This window comes from Cyanistes caeruleus, chromosome 1, assembly GCF_971803275.1.
Source record: "Cyanistes caeruleus chromosome 1, bCyaCae1.hap1.1, whole genome shotgun sequence".
Lineage (NCBI taxonomy): Eukaryota > Metazoa > Chordata > Aves > Passeriformes > Paridae > Cyanistes > Cyanistes caeruleus.
In genome coordinates this window covers 126,359,595-126,381,643 of record NC_141701.1, presented here as the reverse complement: position 1 = coordinate 126,381,643, position 22,049 = coordinate 126,359,595, and the positions used below count along the sequence as shown (strand labels likewise).

Genomic DNA, 22,049 nt, shown 5'->3' with positions numbered 1-22,049 from the left:
ATTTTAGTCTTTCAACAACCACAGCAAAAGGCTTCATGCTCATAATTGGAGATTACTTTCACCTGGAGCAAGCTAATCTGTAAAAATACATCACAGAGGACTGACTAGAGACGTTCAGTGACTTTTTACAGGCAGAACTGGCATATATTTATGGTGATTTATTTAAGTTCAGTCACGGGTATTTGCTTTCAGTCTCAGCAGAATGTCAGGTTTTTGTATTTTTTTTTTTTTTTTTTGGTGTTGCTTGTAATTATCAGGGATGATGTCAAGTCAAGAAGCTTGTATCACATAAAGAATTTTCAACGAGAACACCAAACTTAGTAGAGTTCCTGGAAGTTAAGTTTATGTGGCTCTAATGCTCAATACACTCCTATTCAAGGTGACTTACTATTTTACACCCACTAAGAAAATGACCTTGGTTAAGAATCTCTGCAATTTTCTTATCCTGGTCTTTTGACATTTGCTTTTTCAGATGGGTAAAACTGAAGTCAGGGAAGCATTGACATCTGTACCAAAACTCTATTTTTCTCTACAGAAAATCTTGTACAAGGTTCTCATGTTCAAACTGGGTAAAAGCACTGTAATTTAAGTAATGGGCAGTACACTTCTTTTAGTGGAAAATACTTTGGGTGCCTATTGCCTTGGGAAACAAGCAGAGAAGCCACAGCTGAGAATCACACACTACTGCTGTGAAGAAGAATATGTTTTATGATTCCTTTTTTCCCTTCTCAAAGCTACTAGGGAGATTAAGATATTGGCAAAAAAAAATAGACATCAGTCTTAGGAGTTATGAGATTTTACTAAAAGCCTATGTTACCTCACATGTGAAGAACAATAATTAACAGTCAAATTTTTCATTAGTCCTTCAAAAAAATGCTAGACATATAAACAGACAAAAAAAAACCAAGAAAAAAAAATTCTTAAAACAAAAAGGCCTCCTAGAAGATATATGGCAAGAAATAGATAAGTTCATTAAGAGTCAACTGATTAGCAAATATTAACACTGTCTTTTTGTATTTCTAAGGTACAAAACATGCACTGATTTCTTTATGGACTCTGCAGAAACTGTAGGATCTCAAATCAGACCATTTCTGAAACTGCTACATGAACCACGTCTATAAAATCAGATCAAGAGACATTAAAGGTAAAAAATTTTATATGTTTCTGCATTCTCAACCAGACCATAACTACTTACCTGAATGTAATTTAATGTGTACAATTTCCAGTTTAAAGAATTCAAGACATATTTTAGGAGTTGATTTTGATTCTATGATATCAGGGAAAGAATATGCATTTTTGTTTAAAGTAGCCAAAGAGGAAAATTGTCTTTTGCCTTGTCCACCACTGCTTTGTTCATGGTGGCAGTGGGTTACTCAAGTTATCTGGGTTACATGTGCCTCAGGTTAACTCTCAGCTCTGTAAAATAGTCTGCAGACAGTTTTACACTACTTAGTTTACTGAATTTTACCATATTGTATGGTAAATCAATCAAGCACCATTGGCAATAAAAAAAATCTATGACTGATTTTCTGTGTAGTCTTCAGTATTTTTTGTAATTTTTTGTATTTTTTAAGGCAAAGACATACCCCTTTCACTCTGAGGGACATGAAAAATAAGAATTACAGTCTTAAGTGGTAGATATTGTTTTAACAATGTAATTATTCGTAGTGGTATATTTATGTATCCATAAAAACTTTCAAGGCACTCTTCAAATGTGAATTTGAATTTGTTTGTTTGCCTTGTATTCGCTCTTTCTGACAACTGCAGATGTTTTGTTATTTTCTAATTGGGACTGTATAAATTTGCAAACATAAAATCCACACAGTTTTTGACAACTGTTTATTTGCAAGCTAGTAAATGTACAGATTTCTAGCTTTGCAGTTCATTTTGGAACAGCTTAAATAAATCTGAGCCATTTGCTTTTGTAAGTTCTGAAATCATGTGAGCCAAACACTTAAATCAGCAGTTTCCACACAGAATTATAAATACCTGGGAGAATAGAACCTGGGAGTTATACATAAAGTTAAAAAAATATTCCTGGGTTTTTTTATGTGCTCTGATGAGCCTCATTTAAGACATGACAACAATGTATGACTTTTGGAGTGGGCTACTGCCATCCTGAAGAAAAAGTGGTTTCTCTTCACTTCTATAACTCTTTGTTGGGCATATTAAACCTGTTGTGTACCTGTTAGTCATGGTATATTTTGCTACATTGATATAACCCAAATCACACATAATTTTTGTTATTCACACTCACTCAAATCAGCAATGAGAAAAATGTCTTTAGCCATCCATTCAGCATCTATCTCTTTTTGTTAGTGATAGTGGCCTGCAATTAAAAGCCTTTTTAAATTTCACTCATCTCAGATATAATGCATTTTTATACACTGTAAAAAGAAGTTATATTTTTTTCTTTTTTAAATTCTTGAGATATTGCTTATTAGGAGAATATTCAGACTGTGATTTTATCTTTGTATGTCATTGGATCATCCTTAGCTGTAGTATATCAATATTTTGACACCCAACATGGAGTAAGTAGGGAACAAATTAAGGAGGAATAAGGAAGCTTCCTGACAACTCCCAAATAAAATTCCTTCTTCATTTAATTTGTGACCTTTGCAGACTTAATAAAAGAAGTTTTTTGAGCCAGCTTTGGCCTTGCTCAGTTTTCGGATATAACTGTATCACTGATATGAAAAGCCATTTGGAATCAAATTCATGACTATGCTATGCTCCAGAAATATTTTTGCCTGAGTGATATGCAGGTCTCACTTCACAAAGAGGGCCACACACAAAAGAGCAGTGATTAAAAACATTAAAGATATGGAAGTTTCTTGTGAGAGAATTGAATATTTCACATAAAGAAAGCCAGAGCTTGATGAAATACTCAGTTCCTTTGTATCTTTACTCATTCATGTGGCATGAAATTAAGAACAAAAGGGACTTCTTGATTAATGGCCTCTGCTAATCATTCCAGTAGAATACACAGAGACATTTTTTATTTGATTCCACTACCAAATTAAGTTTGTGTTAATCATAAATGTCACTTGCACAAAAATCACACATAAATATTCAGAGTGATCTATATTTTATCAGTTCTAACAGAATGCTTGGCAGCCAGAATAGGTTTAAACAAGCAATTAGTGAATAAGTTATTAAACATTTTAAACAAATGTGATGCATGAAACCTGAATTAGAAGAGTTCAAAGAAACTTAACAGTGTCTTGATTATACAGGTGCCTGAGCTGGAGACAGATTTACTGTGTATGAAAAAAAAGAATATTCATTAGAACTTAACATGCCACAGAATTTCTTTCCTTACATTTCTTTCAATCTCTCTGATCAAGACTTTTGAAAACTCCTCTGGTAAAGTAATTTCTGAGTCTTTTCCTTAGATTTTAATTTGTATTGGTTGTCCTCATGCCTCCTCTCTTTGCTCTAAATTACCATTTTTCAAGCCTGTTCATGACCATAAATTTCATGGAAAACAACGTCCAGAGAAAATCTCTTAACACAGTATGTGTATATATATATATTATTTTTTAATTTTACTTTTCAGTACTCACAAAAAAGCTGCCTTCATGTTAATTTATTGAAGCACAATGCAAACAATTGAGGGAGGTTTTTTTCATGTTTTGGTTCCTGTGGGCTAATGCTTTCTTCTTTAAATAGGATTATTGTTTACAGATTCCTAATTAGGCTTTGTGGAAATCTGTTGTTACCTTGTGTGAATTAGAGCTACAAAGCTTGATGCTCTGTCATTTGTCTGAACAAACTCCAAAAAATGGTCATGCACAAGTTGATAAAAATTGAGTCTGGAAGTGTAAAACAAAAACAGGAGGTTGTCTTGTAGAACCTTATCCCTTAGCTCTTAGCAGTTGAGTAAAATAGTGTACAATGGAGGCAGGTTTTCAGCAGTTTGCAGAATGAGTGTTAAGGTATTTAACCTGGAGGGAAATACTGCTTTTTAAACCTGAGAGGCTTGGTGTCTGGGAGAGGTACCATATGTTACCTGTTTGTGTATTTCTATAACATATATATATATATATATATATATATATATATATATATATATATTACTAAGGATGATTACACAAGATATCAGAGCCTTATTGAACGACGGAAGGATATTAAGGCTTACAAAAAGTCTGTGGATGAAAGAACTGCAACTGCTTCTGTAAAGATTTTGTTGACATCACACATGTTTAAGACTTTTCTTCAATTCTCAATTAATTTCCCTAAAATAATATTAGTCTCAGACTAGGGCATTTACTGGGACTTAATTATTGACTAGGTTTTATAACCACAATATAGTTTTGAGCTGTACACCACTCCCAGGCATTCATTAATCTCCCAACAGTGCCTCAATGTGTGTTGCTTAATTAACATTACATTCAATATGATAGTTTAGAGATATTTCAGTGTCAGAATTGAGCAAAATGTTCTTCTTTAACTTTCCTATATCTGATATACTTATGTTTTTGTGAAATTGAAAGTCTTCAAGCTGTGGCATAGTCTGGATCTCACAGACTGATAAGTACTTTCATATTTGCATTGCACCAAAATGTTTACCCTGCTGGCCCAAAGGCTGCAGTGAGGCAATTAGATTCTAAAACATGGAATCTAGAACACTGGTTCTTCAGACCTGCAGCTAAGGAGAAATAGGATTCTGAGGTTCCACATCACTGCTCTTATGTCCATCCCTTTAGCAGATGATCAAGGCAGTCTGTATATCTCTTATCAAATAAGGAAAATTCATTAATAACACATATAAATAAATCCCATGCTTAAAATTAAGACGTAATCAGCCATGCAAACTGCTGAATACCACAAAAAAAGTGGGTTCTGGTTGATTTTCAGCTCTGAAACTGAATGAATTTGACTTCCACTGTTTACTACATTGGCCAAATAATATTGATTAAATTTGTTGGTGAGCCTCACTCATCTCCAACATTTAGTTTTATATCTCCTATTTTAAAAAAAAAAAATCACTCATAAATTAAACGAAAACTTTACTGATTTCTTCCTTGGCTATTAAAATTGTTTACAGAAAGTGAATGTGTGAACATTTACTCTTCCATTTGTGTCTAATTCATCCTACAGCCAAGAGTATGAGACAGCATTAAAGCATACTGACTGGGAAGGATATGAGGAAAAAAAATATTTAAAAAACCTGGGCTAGACAAATTTTTATCATTTTAACACTTTCTGGATCATATTCAGCCTAGCACTGTTGTTTGATAGGCTTAACCTGTGAATTCGTTTTTTTTCCTGTTATTGAAGTTTTTATAGCACAGTATCTTAGCATACTATGGGTGGGAAGTAGTAACATGCCAGATACTCACCAGTACAGGAAAAAAAATCATTGTACAGCTTTCTAAAGAAATCTATGAGATGAGATGAGATAAGGCACAAAAATCAATACAGGGGAATACTGAAGAGGTAGTCCATGAAATACCTGATGGTTTACCTATTAAAAATACATTGTAGGCAGCATTGTAAATTGAATTCTTAAAGTCAAGACTGAAGAAAAGATCATGAAGTAGCCTTTTAAATAAAGAGGAGGTGACACCATGAAAAAAGTAATGTGGCGTTTGGATAATTTAATAGAAAAATTATAATAATTGGATGAAATTTTGTTTATTTGTTGTGGTGTTTGTTCTGTTCCGATGTTAATCTAAATTCAGAAGGGATTAATGACATCATAATGTCTATGAAGGAAATCTTGTCCATAACTGTGAGCCAACAGGAAAGTTTCTTATACATTAATATTGTATATGGTTCATGGTTATGTAGTTTGGAAGAACATAATTGATGTTGCTCCTGTCAACAGGCCTTGGAAACTGTCTCAATAAGGATGTGGATAATAAAAGGTAATAATATCAGAGGCATCATTAAAACAGTAATTCAACCATATTTCTCTTCATTTATCAGATTAGGATGATGGAATTAAACGCCAGGTAATTTTCTCCTGCATCTACTTATCTTGAAAATGACTTGAAAATGGCTTATTTGCTTGTTATTTAGTCCATAAAATTTTACATCTGCCACAAACTTTAATTTATTTAAAAAAAAGAAATTTTAGCGATCATTAAATTAAAATTGATATCAATTGCCTTGTAGTTCAGAACAAAATTAGAATTAAATACATATGAATATTAGAAGAAATGCAAACTTTTACATAGGCAATTCAGTGATAATTTCTCATATTTGTTTCTTTACTATAAATAATTCCTCAAAGATTTGTTATTATAAAGGCCCAATCCACAGAAGAGATTGCCTGATTTCCTATACTGACCATATATATTTTTCTACAGAAGGTTTTTTTTCAAGTATTTCTCCTGCATTTACAGATTAGACATTGATAATTCTGAACTATCATGATAAGCTCTGAAAAATTTAAGAGCAAAAGCTTAGTTTCTAGAAGAATGCACAAGTACTTAATAAAATTTTCTGTGCAGATTTTTCTATCAAAATTATCAATGTGAAATGAAAATTAGGATTAGAAAAATTAGTAGAATCTCAAATTATTATGAAAACTTTAGAGTATTATTCTTTCTTCTTGTAAACTTTATATTTTGCTAGAACTACACCTGACTGACTTCACTGTGCAAACAAATAAGAAAACTAATAGCATAACCAATGGACTGCATTAAGAATATTGTATTGCAGCACTTCAGCAAACAAGTATCTGCTTTTTTATTATCTGATAAATCTAAATTTTTAGTTGGAAGCAATCAAAATAATTCTTTTGGACTGAAGCAATATTTATTTAGAGTTCTGATGTGTGTTGGAATTTATATTATCTGAAAAACACATCTTGGTCTAGCTGAATAATATGAAGTGTCATTATATGTGAATTCTGTGAAACATTTACCACAGGTTTCAATAGAATTATTATGTTCAAAGTTAAAAGAATATGAAGAAGGCATATTGGAAGAATATAGAACTCTATAACTTGTAAAGCATTTCCATTATCTACACATACTTCACAAATTTTAGAGCCAAATAATGTCTATTACTAGACTGCAGCTGAAAGCAAGATTTCATACCATTCCCAGTCAAGGTAGATTTGGTTCCAGTCTAGTCTCCAGGCAGCACAAACCCTCCAGCAGGGTGCAATGCATGTGCACATATTTTAGCAAAATAAAGAACAAAACAAAAGCAAGCAAGACAGTGGATAGATAATCCTTAAATTAAAAAAAAAAAAAAATTGTTACTGAAAAAATAATGTTCAGCTTTTCCTCACTTCATAAAACGATGATCTTCATTGTTTTCCAACAATTTTTCCAATACATTTTATGGATGTCACTTACACAAATCTCGGGGAGTTAATCTGGATAAAGTTATAACTAAGCTTTTCTGGCCTGCAGGCACCCAAGTCTTGGCAGTCTCCTGCTGTTTGCTATCAATGCAAAAACCTGTATTTCTTCTGTATCCCATGAGGACTATTTAGTATTCAGTATTGTGCGTTTTTATTCTGCCTTCAAAGGTTTTTTGTTTCATTTTATGCAGTTACACTGTACTGTGAGTGGCTGATATCACAACTTTGCTTGTCTCAGATGGGTTTTTAAACCTATAATAGAGCATCACCCACCAGCAACACTGCAGCTAATATCTGTTAATATTTCCATGTTAAGCTCCTGCACTCACTATTTTACAGCACAGATGAAAAAATCTCAGGGGTGCAAGCTGAAACTGAAAATGAGTTAATAGACAAGAAAAATCTGATGGTTTCTCTGAAAATACATTCTATACAGTGGCAGTCTGCAGGTTGATATATATTAGTTTTCTGAAAGTCTTTTTTGCTCAAGTACATCTGGGAAAGGTTACATACAACTTGAGATTTATCACTACTGCAGGCTTGTCTTTTTTTTGGGGTTCTTTATTTTTTCCCATTCTACAGAATTTATAAATTATATTAAATGTCATAAATATCTTACATATGTGTTTTATATCCTAAGTGGAATGAAAAATTATTGGTCATACTAATGGTAAATAGATAATTTAGAATGTTCGCTGGTTTATCTATCAATTAAAACTTAGAATTAGATTTTTTACCTTTATATAACACACATATACATGCAGAGATGGTGGTGTCCATTAAGAAATCAGCATTTAACCACAGTAGCTGCATCACAGTAACTTAGCAACATAAATTAATGTTTTTATTAGACGAAAATGCGATTGCATCTCAGAATTCATGGGGATAACATTTATCAAACTGACTTTTTAGTGCTGATATCTTGTAATATTGTACAAAATCTGGGGAGGAAAAACAAAAATTTGAAAAAAATTATAATAAAAGAAGATTTGAATTTTTTTAGTTTATGCAGGCTTAATTACTAGTTGAGGAATAGAGGTTTCAGGGAGGAATTCAGAAAAATGTATTCCACCTCTCTTTTATTTCTGATTATGCATTTAGATTTGCATAGATTCTTGGAATTTTTGAGAATAAATAATGTTTTTTAATTTAATTCTTTACTTAAATTAAAACTAGGAGAAACTAAGATAGCTTCTTTCCATCTATGCCTTCCCATCTTTCTCTGTAAGGTATTTTGAAGCTAGAATTTTTGCAGTTCATCCAAGAAATTAAGGACAAAAATCAAAATGAGCATCCCAAAAAACTTCATTTCAGTGTTCAATGATTACAATTTTGCCTTAAATTGTTAAGTCAAAACTAAGTAGGTTAGTAAAATAACCACTAAATTTCACTGTTTTCAATCCCAAGAAAGCCTATTTATTCTTTATTCACAAGTGTCAAATAGTGAAGCTTTGACTGAAGTCCAATAAAGTTTGATAAACTTTGGTGAGTTATATCACCAGCACACTCCCTCTAGGGGTGTATTTATTTCATGGTGATTGCTTCAGAAATTACTCAAAATAATTTCAGCAACTTTATCCTGTAGATGACAAAGAAGTTTTTCTGAATGGGTATTTGGTCTTAGTTTTGGGGTTTTCTCTATAATACCACAAACTGCTTTCCTATTTTAGTAAAGTCAGTTGAATTCATAGCAGGAAATTACATTAAGAACCAACTCAAATCTTTTCAAGTCTTCTTTTAGAAAAGAAATCACTCACAAAATGCTTTACAATAAAAGCTAAGTTGTTCCAGAATTTTAGGTCCTGTTTGCAGGCAGGGCAGCTTTTGTGTGCTTTTCACCAGAGAGCAGAATTGTTGATATGTGGAGAGCTGTGGCTTACCAATGGAGCTGGAAGACAAATTCTAGGGGCACAGGCTGTTGGACTACATCAAACTTAATTTCAATTCACATTAGTTAAACATTATACCATAAAATAAAAACAAAGTTGGCAAGTTACTGACAGTTTTCCAAAGAGCTGCAGAAAAAACAAGTATTATTGAAAGCATATGACCATTATTCTATTATATATATAAATATCACTTCATCTTAATTGAGTATCATGGCACTGAATATCCAAATGCATCAAGTGAATTCTCAGATTTAGGAGGTATCAATTATTTTAAGGCAAGTAGATTGGGATGATAAACAATTAAGGACAAAATTTCAAATTTAGTTTTTAATAATTTTAAATGTTTATGTGTTGAGTAGACTGCTCCAGAGATGGATAAATTGTTTCCTAATGGTCAATACATTGTCCCAAGAGTAAGAATTTTAAACCAGGTGCTGAAATGAAAAGAGACTATTGCATGGTTGTGAGTGTTTCTTAAGCATATTTGTGAAGAATGGCTAAAAAATGAAAGAAAAAAAAAAAGAATTAAGCAGTGCCAAATCTTCAGTCATTCAGAAAAATAGAGGAACTGAGCTGTCAGTTAAAGATAATCTGTTCTGTTTTTAAAACCAAAATATTAGAAAATTTATTTTTGGAGATTCATTTAATTTTTGGAGACTACCTAGTAGCTACTCCAGTGAAAAAAGCTACTTCTGAGTAGTTCTAAAATTCTAATAAATGTTTTACTCCTTTTTCATATTATTTTTAGTTTAAGGTTTTGCAGTTTTAAGTATTTAATTGCACTCTATAAAATCTTAGGTTGTGATCTAATTTCAAAACAATAAAAAGGAAAACATTATGGATGTCTTTTGAATATAAACTTAAAAACTATTTTTAAATTTTGATTTTAATTATTTATTTTTTTATTGATTAGCTGGAACCAGGGGATTACACTCTGATTATTTTATTTTATTGGTTTCTTCCAATGAATTTTTGATAAAGAAGTTATTAAATTGTACAGGGGGAGATGGAGGAAGTATCTATGTCTAGAATCACAATATAAATGGAATAATCAGCCATGAAAAAGAGAATTATTTTATTCTAAAAATGTCAGAGCAGTAAATTTTGACATTAGTGAATTAGTATTTCCACCCATATGTTTCTCTCCAACAACATTCTGGTATGCTGGCATTCACAGCCTATTCTGTTTATGATGTGATCACAGGCTGAGCAAATATGCTTCCTTCAAAGTGTCACTGCCTGGATTCTTTCCAGGTTCAGCGGTTCCAGCAGAGAAGCAGATCCTACAGGGACCCTGAGCAGGGCTGCAGCTAAGTGCCAAGCCTTTGCCCAAAGGATAGTGAAGTGTTCTTTTGATCCAATTTCTGCATGAACTTAGAAGAAAATGGACATGTGATTGACTTAGTGGGTTTCCTGTCATCCACTGTGGGATTCGCCTCCGTGTCTTTTCCTGAATCTTTGATGTAAATAACATAAGGTAGTTTAAATCTCTGGTTTTACAAATGGATTTTGAAACTTGATTTCTAATGGCAAAATGAAGCCATGTAGCATGAAAATATGGATCCATTTCACATACACATTTTAAGAAAATGAAATGTTTCATTTGTGCAAATAGCAATTTGGAGTACTTCACATGATTTTAAATGCATTTGTGTTTAATTTTTTTAATCTATCAATAAAAAAGTTGTTTGAAACAAGAATAAGTCAAAGGATCACATCTAAAAGGGCAAAGTAATGCTAACAGCCTATCAGGAAGTCAAATACATGACAGAAAATACATGAAAGCAGACACAAAGCTGCAATATTATCTGAGGAGTGAGTCAAGAAGACACTACCACAAAAATATCCTCTGCTGTTTGGCATTTTGGGATCTCATGGGTGCCAATGAAAGACAAAAGGATCCAGTGTATATTATCAAACAATGACCTCAAATGACCCTACTATTCTTGAGGACAGCTTCGTACTGAACAGCAATGGTGTTAAAAAACGCCACAAGTATCATATCTGTTAAAACATGGAAAGCATGTGAAAAATAAAAGCAATTTTCAAATTTGTCTTCTTTGTTATATTTGGGAATCAAAGAAGTTCAAGTGTAGTCCAGGATCCTGAGGCGAGGATGAGCTAAGCTAAAAACAGAGTTTCACTAAATCCAGCCTCCAATTCTAGCTTTTGAATTGGCTTGCTCCTGCATAAGATAAATTTTAAAGAAAGATAATTACATAGCAAAGGGTCCTGCAAATAAGAAAAATGGAATACATTTTATTTACCTTTTATTTAGTGTTGAGAGATAAGACCTGGACTAGATATTTTTTAATCAAAAATTCAAATTATTGATTTGGGTTATTATTATAACCCAATTATTACATTATTATTTGGGGTTTTTCAGATTTTCTTTTCCCTTCATTTTGAGGCTTGTTTGTTATAATATATTTATCCTGCTAATACTGAATCACATTAGTAACCGGAGTAGACAAATTTCCTGTGCTTTTTTTCTAAATGCTTATTTCCTTAAAGTTAATATCAATGTACTCTTAAAGTGCTTATTCACTGTATATTAGAGGTGAATTTTGTTCAGAAGTATTAGCAGAATTTACCAGAGAGATGTTTTAAAAGTTCTATAAATTTATTCCACTTTTATGGATAAAGAGGGGGATAGAAAAACATAATCTATAGACAAATAATCATAAATATCTGAGATTATTTACACTATGCTGGAAGAACACCTGGGAGGTAAGAACCAGTACAGATAAAAGCAAATTTCTGAGTCTGCTCTTTATTTTAAAATATTTTACACCACTATGTCTCTTAGTGTCATATTTTCTCTTAAGGGGGCTAATGGTGTAAAGATTATTATATTATATTATTTGTGTAAAGATTATTATAGTGAAAGCTCATTTTCATTTGACTACATTATTTGGGGAATACAAAGACAATTTTAATAGTCTTTTAGAAATTTCTGTATTCATTTTTTAAACACAGGGAAGTTCTTTGAATTTTAGATAGATGATGAACAGAACCGAGGAAAATTTGAAACAGAATGAGAGAGAAAATAGTCCCATTCCTCGTTATGTGACAAATATTCTCTTTGGAAACTGTACTTCCTAGACTATTACCAGATTCCTCTGAGCACCAAGATTAGAGTGCAGACAAGATTTCCAACTACCAAAATATAAGACATTGATAGAAGTAGTGATGTTTTGATGGAGAAAAACCTTACCTTTTAGCAAAGAAAATCATCTTCACCTAAACAAGAATTATTCAATGTGTTTTTTCACAGTAAAATCACATCTTAAATAATGCTGCATTTTAAACTTGCGCCAATTCTCTCATACATAGAAAAGACTTTAGAATGTTTATTTATTCTCAATGCATTCATTATTCTTCTTCAGGGAACAGTGTCCTAAATATCAGAGTTATTTCATTATCATGAGCATCAACAGGGCTTTTTGAATTCTTAGTTTTAAAGCATTATCTTCAGAGACCAGAACTACAGCGGGAAGTAAAACCTTATCCCCCATTAGATAAGAAGGGAAATTTTAATGTGTCACTGTAATTTTCAGATTTTCTGCATCCATCATCTAAAATGGCTGAAATTTAATAATGCTGAGATCAATTTCAGTAAGGAGCTATGAATCCAGAAACTGAGTTTATAAGTAGTAGGAAAGGCTGGTACAGAAAACTGTAGCACATCCCACTGGGAGTAATGACTTTTGAAAAATATGTTGTTACAGCTGAATGTCAACCAGTTATAATTTAACTCTCTTCATAGTATCAGCATCTTTCTCTTCCTCATTGTATTCTCTTTATCTTGAAAGAAATTGTATGATTTTATGTTTTGTTCCTGAACTGCACAATTTTGCAGTAACGCAAAACCAAGCTCCAAGCATACATTTTAGTTTAACTTACTGATACTGCTAAACTGGTGCTGGCACTGCTAAAATTTCCCCTTGAAATCGATGAGAAAGACAGAGTGCGACTGCAGACCCATCCTGCAAGCCTGCAGGTAAGGATGTTGGTATGTCAATAACATGTCTGCACTGGTTCATATAATGTCCCATTGTGTCTTAAAATACTCTACATCTATGGCCAACAGAACTAATTTGTATTTCAATTTCTCCTAGACCTTTAAGAGAACAAAAGATGGTGCACTGGTTGAAATTTTAGATTTTACAAGTGTTGGATGTGTTATATATGACACTTCATGCACTGGTAAAAGTGATTTTTTTCTGTCCGAGAGATTGTCTTCTGATAAAAAAAAAATGGAATTTCAAAAGGATAAGACTTGATGTTTCTTTCCAAAATTTCTAAATCAAAAACTTAGTCAAGAGCCTCCCTAAGTGTCCACACAGGACCTATGAAGACCCACTGTGACACCCAAGTCACAGGGTGCAGCTTCTCTGAATGAGGAAGGGAAATGACCAAGAACAAGGGTGGTCTCTCTTTTCCTCACAATAGACCACTGACACAACAAAGAACAAAAAAAACCCCTACAAAACCAAAATACCCCACAAAAAAACAACAAAAATGGTCTCCTAAAAATACAAGATTATCTTTCCTTTGGAATTAAGGAGAAACATTGTTTCTTGTTTTTATCTTGTGAATAAGAGGGAAACATTTCCTCAGCTTTGATGGAGACCAAAGCCTTTCTAATAGAATGATATTTCAAAAGGTGCACAGCCATCTCCTGGTCTACCAAGATTTACTGATGCCTGTATTTAATTCCTACTTGGAAGTAGCAAAAACAAAAAAAACAAAAAAAAAAAACAAGAACAAAAAAAAAAAGCTGTATTAATAAAGAAAGTTCTTGCAAATCCTGGAATGGGCTTGGAATCTGTGCTTAACATTGACTAGACTCTGCTTTAAAGCAACCTTGAGCCTTACAGCTAGTTGAAATAAGTGGCATAGAGAGGGACAAAGCTAGTAAGGACAGGAAGGTTGAGCAGTGTGTGAAAATTCAAGAAGGTAATCAGATAGATATTTATCTAAGAGTGCAAAATCTAAAGTCAGCTGCTGTTTAAGAATTTGGTTTGAGTGTCTTTGATGAAGCACTGCTTTCCTGAACTGACTGTGTGTTATATATATATATGAGACCATGGTATTTTAATAGTCTCTCATTCTCTGAGATCAAAGTAAACACACAGGCTTATTCCAAGTTTTGAAGTGTAAGAGAAGTGTCTATGATCGACATGAGAAAACAGTTTCTTCATGCTTTTCTGTGTTCAAAATATATTCTAATGTAAAAATCCAATAATTTAATTGCAGTAACAAACTCACTGATGTGTGTTTATCTTTCTTTTACACACAGGGATTTACTAAAAATCACCTTATGGAAAAGTAGTGCTATGTGCTAAAATCCAAACTCAATGGAGCACTACACATAAAAGTTATTAAAATCAAATGGTTCCTTTAAACTTTAATTTCAAACTCAGAGCAGCAGCTAATCCAAGAGGAAATTAAGTGAAATGCCCCTCTGAGAAATGGTAAAACTAGTGCATTCGGGAAAAGAGTTAAACGATGAATCGAACTAAGAACAATGAAATTCCTTGGAAAATGCACATTTTCACAACATGTACACATGCCTGTGTGCACATATCCAGACATTAAACAAATTGCTTAATTACAGTAAAAGAATACAGTTCTAGAAATCATGTGAGAACCTTCTAGTCTCTTCTTTTTTATCGACCTGCCTAAATTCAATGACAAATAACTATTTTAAACTCTTTTCTTATTGATATTTTCTCATTGTACAAAATATAAATGTCAAACCTTTAACAGAACAATCATATTACCAATATATAAATCTGATTTATGTTTTTTAAACCCAAGGTCAAGTGTTAGGAAAAATCATCCTGCTTCTGACAACCTCTGTAGATCGCACACTCAGTCAAAGGCACTGTGGTAATTTATATGACATGATGATTAGCCTACAGTTTCTCCATAAAACCTCAGAGCAAATCAAATGTTCACAACATTGTTTTGCTCTTGAAGAGCAGCAAACAATAGGTGGATTTTGTTTAATAGGAATAACCCAACACAGGAAAACACATATAGTACTAGAAAGGACTGGGTAGACTTCCTGGCTACCCATGGAAAGCATCAGTCATGTTTTCAGTGCCTATGAAAACTAGGCTGTGTCCTAACAGGGTTGGGCTACCTGCACATGTAACTAGACCTTCTGTGTGGATTCAGACAACTTTCAGCTACATACATCCCCTCCACACTTGATTCTTCACCTGAGACCTTGTTTGCTTTTCTTCAGAAAAACAGATGCTCCAAAGAGTTCCTTTACCATACAAACAATTTTCTCACTTTTTTCTTTGGTACAACAACATTGGTTTTTAATTAAGGTGTTGTTATTCAGTATGAATGGGCTGGCACCTCTCTAAATGTAAGCTTCACTCCAGAAACAAAGAGTGGAAATCATATGTGATTTTGCTCTTTCAGATCTGGATATTTAATAAATTAATCCACGGCTTTTTTTGTATCAAGAAATTATACATTCATTATCCTATAACAGATTTTAACTTCTCTATGATCTTTTTTATATAAAGATATTGTGATAGAAATTTTGCCAGTGAGTGAAGGAAGTGGGTGAATTTAAAAATTGATATGTTTCCTCTTTAAGGGAACTGTCAAATACTAGTACTTGTAAAGTCCTTCAAAGTACATCTAATGCATCCAATAAAATCAGATCTCTACAATATGTTATTGAGTAATTAGTGTTTAAACCAGAAGTTCTACCTCTTATTAGTCATATTTATGCTCAGATTGCATAAGCTAAATTGATTGCTTAAGGATCCACAAATACCATAATCACAAATTTTATGGTTTTATGTAGGATATTAGGAAAAAATTGCCTCATTGTCTTCAGTGTAAAACAAGATTACTTTTCCCTAAGCAATGCAGTAGAAGGTACATAAAATCAAATATGTGAAATCATTGGTTCCCTAATGCCACTGTTCTCTGTAGAGATAATTGCTTCATTCAGTTCATAAATTCTCTTGCTTGTTTGCATTTGTAGCTCGCTCACAGAACCTCTCTTCACTGATCTGATGTTAGATGTTGGTTCATCTTTATTATTCCTGATTGAAATATAGTAAATTGACAGCAGACAAAGATGGATCCTATATCATTACTACTAGCTTTTGCACGGAGATCAATCAAGATCCAACTGGATTTCAGTAATTTATTTGCTCCCTGATAATGTCTTAATACTCTCTCACCCTTTCAGAGAGCTTGTCTTATTTCTCATTATGTCATAAATGAAATGTCCTATGTTTTCCTATGTATATATATTTATTTCTTCTCAAAAGAAAGAACATATTAATTCTGAGGAGGCATCTGAATAAAAATAGGGAGTAATTTCTTATTTCTTGATTATATTATAGCTGTATTTGGGAAGCCCCAACTATATAACTTATAAAACAACAGAGTTTATGAGAAGAACTTTAAATATGTTGCATGAATAGAATTGTAGTTATCACCCCTTTATCTAACAGGTGTTTAATTCTTACATGCTCCAACAACAGGGGTAACTCTGACTTTATAATCAGTCTACTAGACATACTTATTTTTTAATATCAGCGTCATTAATATTAATTATTTCAAAGTTTATACTTTGAACTAATTTTTCTTTGGCTTACTAGTAACAAAAGCTATCTATCAGCTATTCAGAAATTTGGAGGCCACTTATAAGCTCAATTAAATTCCTTCTACATCGCCTCTGTAATTTTCATACCCATAAAAGAATTTGTATATTAGAAAAGGGCTTATTTGCTTCCACTAAGCCTTGTATTTGTGAACTTTTCAGAAGCTTGACAAATAATCCCATTTGTCTTTTTGTGATCAGGCTGTCATCAAAATAATGTTTATTATTAATTTCTTTTTTATTTATTAAATCAATTGAACTGTTTACAGCTTATGCTAACATCCATATATCAAAACTTCTTATTGAGGTACAACAAAGAAACTCCTCAATAATCTCCTTTTATGCTGGGGTTATATTGGTTTCAGTAAACTTCACCTTTTTTCACTGTTTTAGAACATACATATATCAATTTTTTGACCTTTGAGATCAGTATACATCGGAAAAACACTTTAAATTTCACCATCTCTGTGTCACAAAGAACTGCTCAGATCATTTGATTCACAATGGAATAAAATGGTCATAGTGGTACCTCTTTGATCTTTTGATCTTCTTCATTTCTTTTCTGGTGGAAAAGAAAATGTTTTAGGAACATGAACAGAATACAACTTGAAATATAAATGTGTAGTTTTCACATCTCTCTTCTAAATAAATTACATTTGGAGGTCTTTTTCAATGGTAAGAAGAATTCAAAATCAGTGAAAACCTCTTCTGCCAAGTTCTGCAGTCTAGTGAAGGGTTGTCTTTTTCACAATAAAGAGCAACATAGTACCTTATTATTTTATAGTAGCTGGTAGTTTTCTTTAAATTATTGTGTATTCTGATTTGTTTTCTTCACCCAAATTGCTCATTTTATTTCACTAGAACAATCGTACAATTTCATATTTGTAGATTTTAGAGTTTCAGGGATGCTGTTATCCATACATCACTTTCCATAATTTCGTTTGTATTAATTCAATATAGTTGTTCTTACTTTCCTTCATTTCCCATTTGATGAATGGTGATATTCAACCAAACTGCAGGGCTCATCATTCACAGGCATAGCTTTTGAGAAGGGCTTCATCAAAGTCATGTATCGAGTCCAATGTATCAAAAGCATAGACATTTGTGATTTTTTTCTTCTAAGTTTTCTCTTTACTGCTCTATGGCACAAACTAGTCTGCCCTAATGGAAGTAAAAGAAGCAGCACTTTCCTAAACCATGCTATTTCACCAAGCTTGCAATGAGCCATCCAGTTCTCTTTGAAGAATGAGGTATACAGTTCTGGATGTGCTTCTAAACAAAATTTTCCTTGCATTACTCAAGAGCCTACCCTAATTTGAAAAATGTTGAACTTGTGGAATGATTTCCAACAGAAGACATCTATATTTTTTGCTGTTTAAATTGAAATACGTTTTTGCTAATATTAATTTGAATCCAATGTTTCTCTAGATCAAGTTCAAACAAGATGAGAAAAAAAGAAAAACTGAATGAAATATGCTCATTTCAACAAAACACAAATACCATATTTCTATTTCTAATATCATATTTCATACCAACAGCTGCTGTGATTTTCTTTTTACTTAGAATATCCTGGGGTTTGTTTTGGTCTGACTTTGTGTGTGTGTGTGTGTGTGCACGTGTTGGGTGGGGGGAGTGTTGTTTGGAGGGTCTTTTTCCCAGTTAAAGAAAATTATATTGCTTGGCTTTGTTTTATATTTTCAATTGTTATGGAACTAAAGCCCTAATTATTTAAACATCTCTATATCAGTTTCTCTGTCTTTTCTTAAATTTTGATTGTTGCTGTGTTGAATGAAACTAAAAGTTCTGACATAAAGTGCTTCTATTATTTTTTATTTTACAGGATGATTCTTCATTTGATGGATATTCATCCAATATTCATCACAGACCATTTTTTGATTTTCATTAACTCCTAGATGATCATAGACACCAAAGTTCCTTCAATTTTCCATATATATCATTCTTCTTTTGGTTTTGATGTACATTTTTATTTCTTTTTTTTTTTAATATAAATTGGAGTTACTTTATAAATTTGTAAAAAAACCATCCAAAATAGATTTTTGGGAAAGAAAGCAAAAATAAAAAAATATCCAGAATTTTTAATAATCTGAATTTAGTAGAAACTGGTAATCTCATGGAATCTCTCTTCTGGAAAAAGGAGGTTTCATTAAATTCCTCTGAAGGTGACAGCCACATGCAGTCAAGAAATAAGAGTAGCTCCATTAGGGGCAGCTCCTTTTTAAAAGAAGTGTAGTAGGTAACTGAATGTTCTCCAGGTTTTCTTTCTTTACAGCGCCATCTTCAGAGCAATATATCATCCCAGCAGCACCTGATGATGTATTACTCAGATCCATCACCAGCCTGAACAGCAGTTCAAGTGATTTATAGACCTGGTAAATCCTTAAAGTGAGGCACACCAATGTATTATTCAAAGATGGCACCATAGGGAAAGAAGCTTTTAAATGCACGGTCAACACAATAACAGAACGCAGCATAAAGCACCAACAAATTCGTACCATGCAGAAGGCAACTGCCCTAAGCTTGCAAAAGAAGGTTGATACCGAATGAGCTCCAACAATGATACAGAGCTCTGCTCCTCCCCTCTCATGGACCATGACAGGACAATGGCCTCAAGCTGTGACAGGGTAGGTTCAGGCTGGGCGTCAGGAGGAATTTCTTCACGGTGAGAGTGCTTAGGCATTGGAAGTCATCATCCCTGAAAGTGTCAAAAAATGACTGGACGTAGCATTTGGTGTTATGGTTTAGTTGACCATGTTGCTGTTTGGTCAAAGGTTGTTCCTTAATGATTCTATAATGATTCATAAATCTGAACACAACTGGATCAGTACAGGAAAAACTTTGAAATAAGAGAGATACATATGAGAAGTGTCCCAAGTGGAATAATGGGCAATAGATCTGAGTACTTATCCTTACTAAAATTTCTGTAGGACATGTGCACTTATCTCTGTGCCTACGCATCTTATATATATGGTTATATCTTATACCCACCTTCAACACAAGGAAAGGGAACATGTTTGTGTTTATGCACAGATATAGGTGGGTAGAATTGTGCAAGGAGCACAATAATGAAAAGTGTTCTGTTGATTTTGAATGTAGTTCTGGGTCATTCCTTTAAATGGATGCAGAATTGGCACACTAAAAATTTTCTCTTCCCTCCTTGTGGCTACAGGAGCAGGCCAAAGCCTTTCAGCACATAGAACAATATAAGAGTTTGTGAAAAGAATTTTGTCTGTAAGAATTTGACAGTAGGTGGGAGAGCTAGAACTTTAATAACACATTTTATAGCTTCTTATTTCTTGCTATTGTAAATTACTTCCTACCCTACAATAGGCAGACAATACAGATCTAGTTCTCTTACAAAAAATGCTCTCAAGGAAGGAAAAAATGAGGAAGCTTGGTATGACTAACACTGACATTTTAGTAACACTTAAATGTAGCAGTTTTTCTATACACATCAATACCCCATTAGGTGTTTCATAGCTTCTCTTCTTCACTGTCTATCTATATTATGTGGAAATATTATATTATGTGGAAATATTTACTTCTGATATGAGCAGGCCTATTTCCTTCCAATCCTCATACCTGACCTTGAAATTTGCTTTCAAGTAGCTTGTTGCACCTTTAACAATGATCCAGCACTGTGCAAAGGTAGTAGAAAAGAGCAAGCCAAGCCTTTATGCACATGTATCTTAAACTTCACAATGAGGGTTTGTGCAATATTTCTGCAAAAAAGTAAATAATTAAAAGCAAAAAGGATTGAGTTCAAATGTTTTCAATGCCAAGAACCCCACTGGACTAAGGTCAAAAGCTGACGGAAAAGAAACTTCTAGTCCATTGAAAGATAATCACAAAACCAACTTTCCTTGAGACATCCAGCTGTAGGGCTCCACATTTTTAAGGCACAAACATGGCAAAAGAAAACCAATAGGTTTTTGGGCTTTTTTTATGTTCAGGTTTTGAAAAGAGAAGGTGCCTTTCTAGTTTTGATTATATTTGAGAAATACGTGAATTTTCTCAGTTTATCTCCTCTTTTGTCCTCTCTCTGATGGAACCTTTAAACTCCATTGATTAGTGACTGTGTACCTACATTTAAACAAATTTGCTTGTGCAAGTATGTGCATTTTATGTAGAGGAGGTTTAAATACATCTTCAACACACCAGAATCTTTAAGCATGTGATGCATGATACATGAATATCTGTCTAGGAAAATTGGGAAAGAAACAAAGAAATCTTAATTAAAGTGTTTGATAGGTCAAATTCATGGTTGCAATATGAGGTTTTGCAGGAGGGTTCTCAGATGGAAAGGTGGAACAAAATAGAAAAAGAGCTGGATTGTATGGGTTTCAAGCACATTACATACCACCTGAGCAAACAGAATGCAAGAGTTTTCTAACATAATAAAAGATTCCCATTCAAGATTTAACTGCGCCAAGTGTCCAATTTCAAGAAACCAGATAATTTAGCATTTGTTGACATTCATGATTTCTTTCAGGAAAGATATATTTTCCCATGAGACCTGTTTTCTGAAGCTACTCTAATTTCTGGCTATATTTCTTATCTCACCCTCAAACTCCCAGCTAATTTAAAATTCCATCAATTTATCTTTGTGAGATAACATTCAAAGCCTTTTATGCAGCCCTTAGTATGACTAATACAGATATCAAATAGGTTATTGTAGGAAAATGTGGCTCATATTTAAATATGTAGAGCTAATTATTGTAAAGAAAAAAAACATAGTTTTCTGTTGAACATTTTACTCATTACATAGGCCATATGGAAACTCAGAAATCTTATAGAAAATGATTGAACCATATCTATTTTATGTCCTGACCATAAACAACTCTATTAAGATACCTATTTTGGTGTAGAAAGAAAAGTGAAATAAAGATATAACCTGATATCAAACCATAATTTTCCTATTTTGTTTGAGTTTGATTCTTCTCATCACATCACAGCAAAAATAACGTGATTTTCTTAAAATCTGACATTTTTATTTACTTTGCGATAGCAGTACCTTATAGGACCATTACATTGATGTTTTCTCATTATATGATTAACAATGCCTTAAATGATACTGGTCCCTGGCCAATAATTGGGTTTTTTTCTGGAATTTTTCACATTCTGAATGATAAAACCCGGCTTCTTATAAACACTGAGACTCTTGAAAAAA

At 32.9% G+C, this 22,049-nt stretch overlaps 1 long non-coding RNA gene across 1 annotated transcript; it reads left to right on the top strand.

Annotated features, from left to right (window-relative positions):
• The first annotated feature begins 16 nt into the window (after positions 1-16).
• Positions 17-11,267, top strand: LOC111924433 (uncharacterized). The gene is made up of 3 exons (XR_002861641.2): positions 17-379; positions 1,025-1,144; positions 10,468-11,267. It is a non-coding gene; the product is annotated as an uncharacterized LOC111924433 (long non-coding RNA).
• The last annotated feature ends 10,782 nt before the right edge of the window (positions 11,268-22,049 follow it).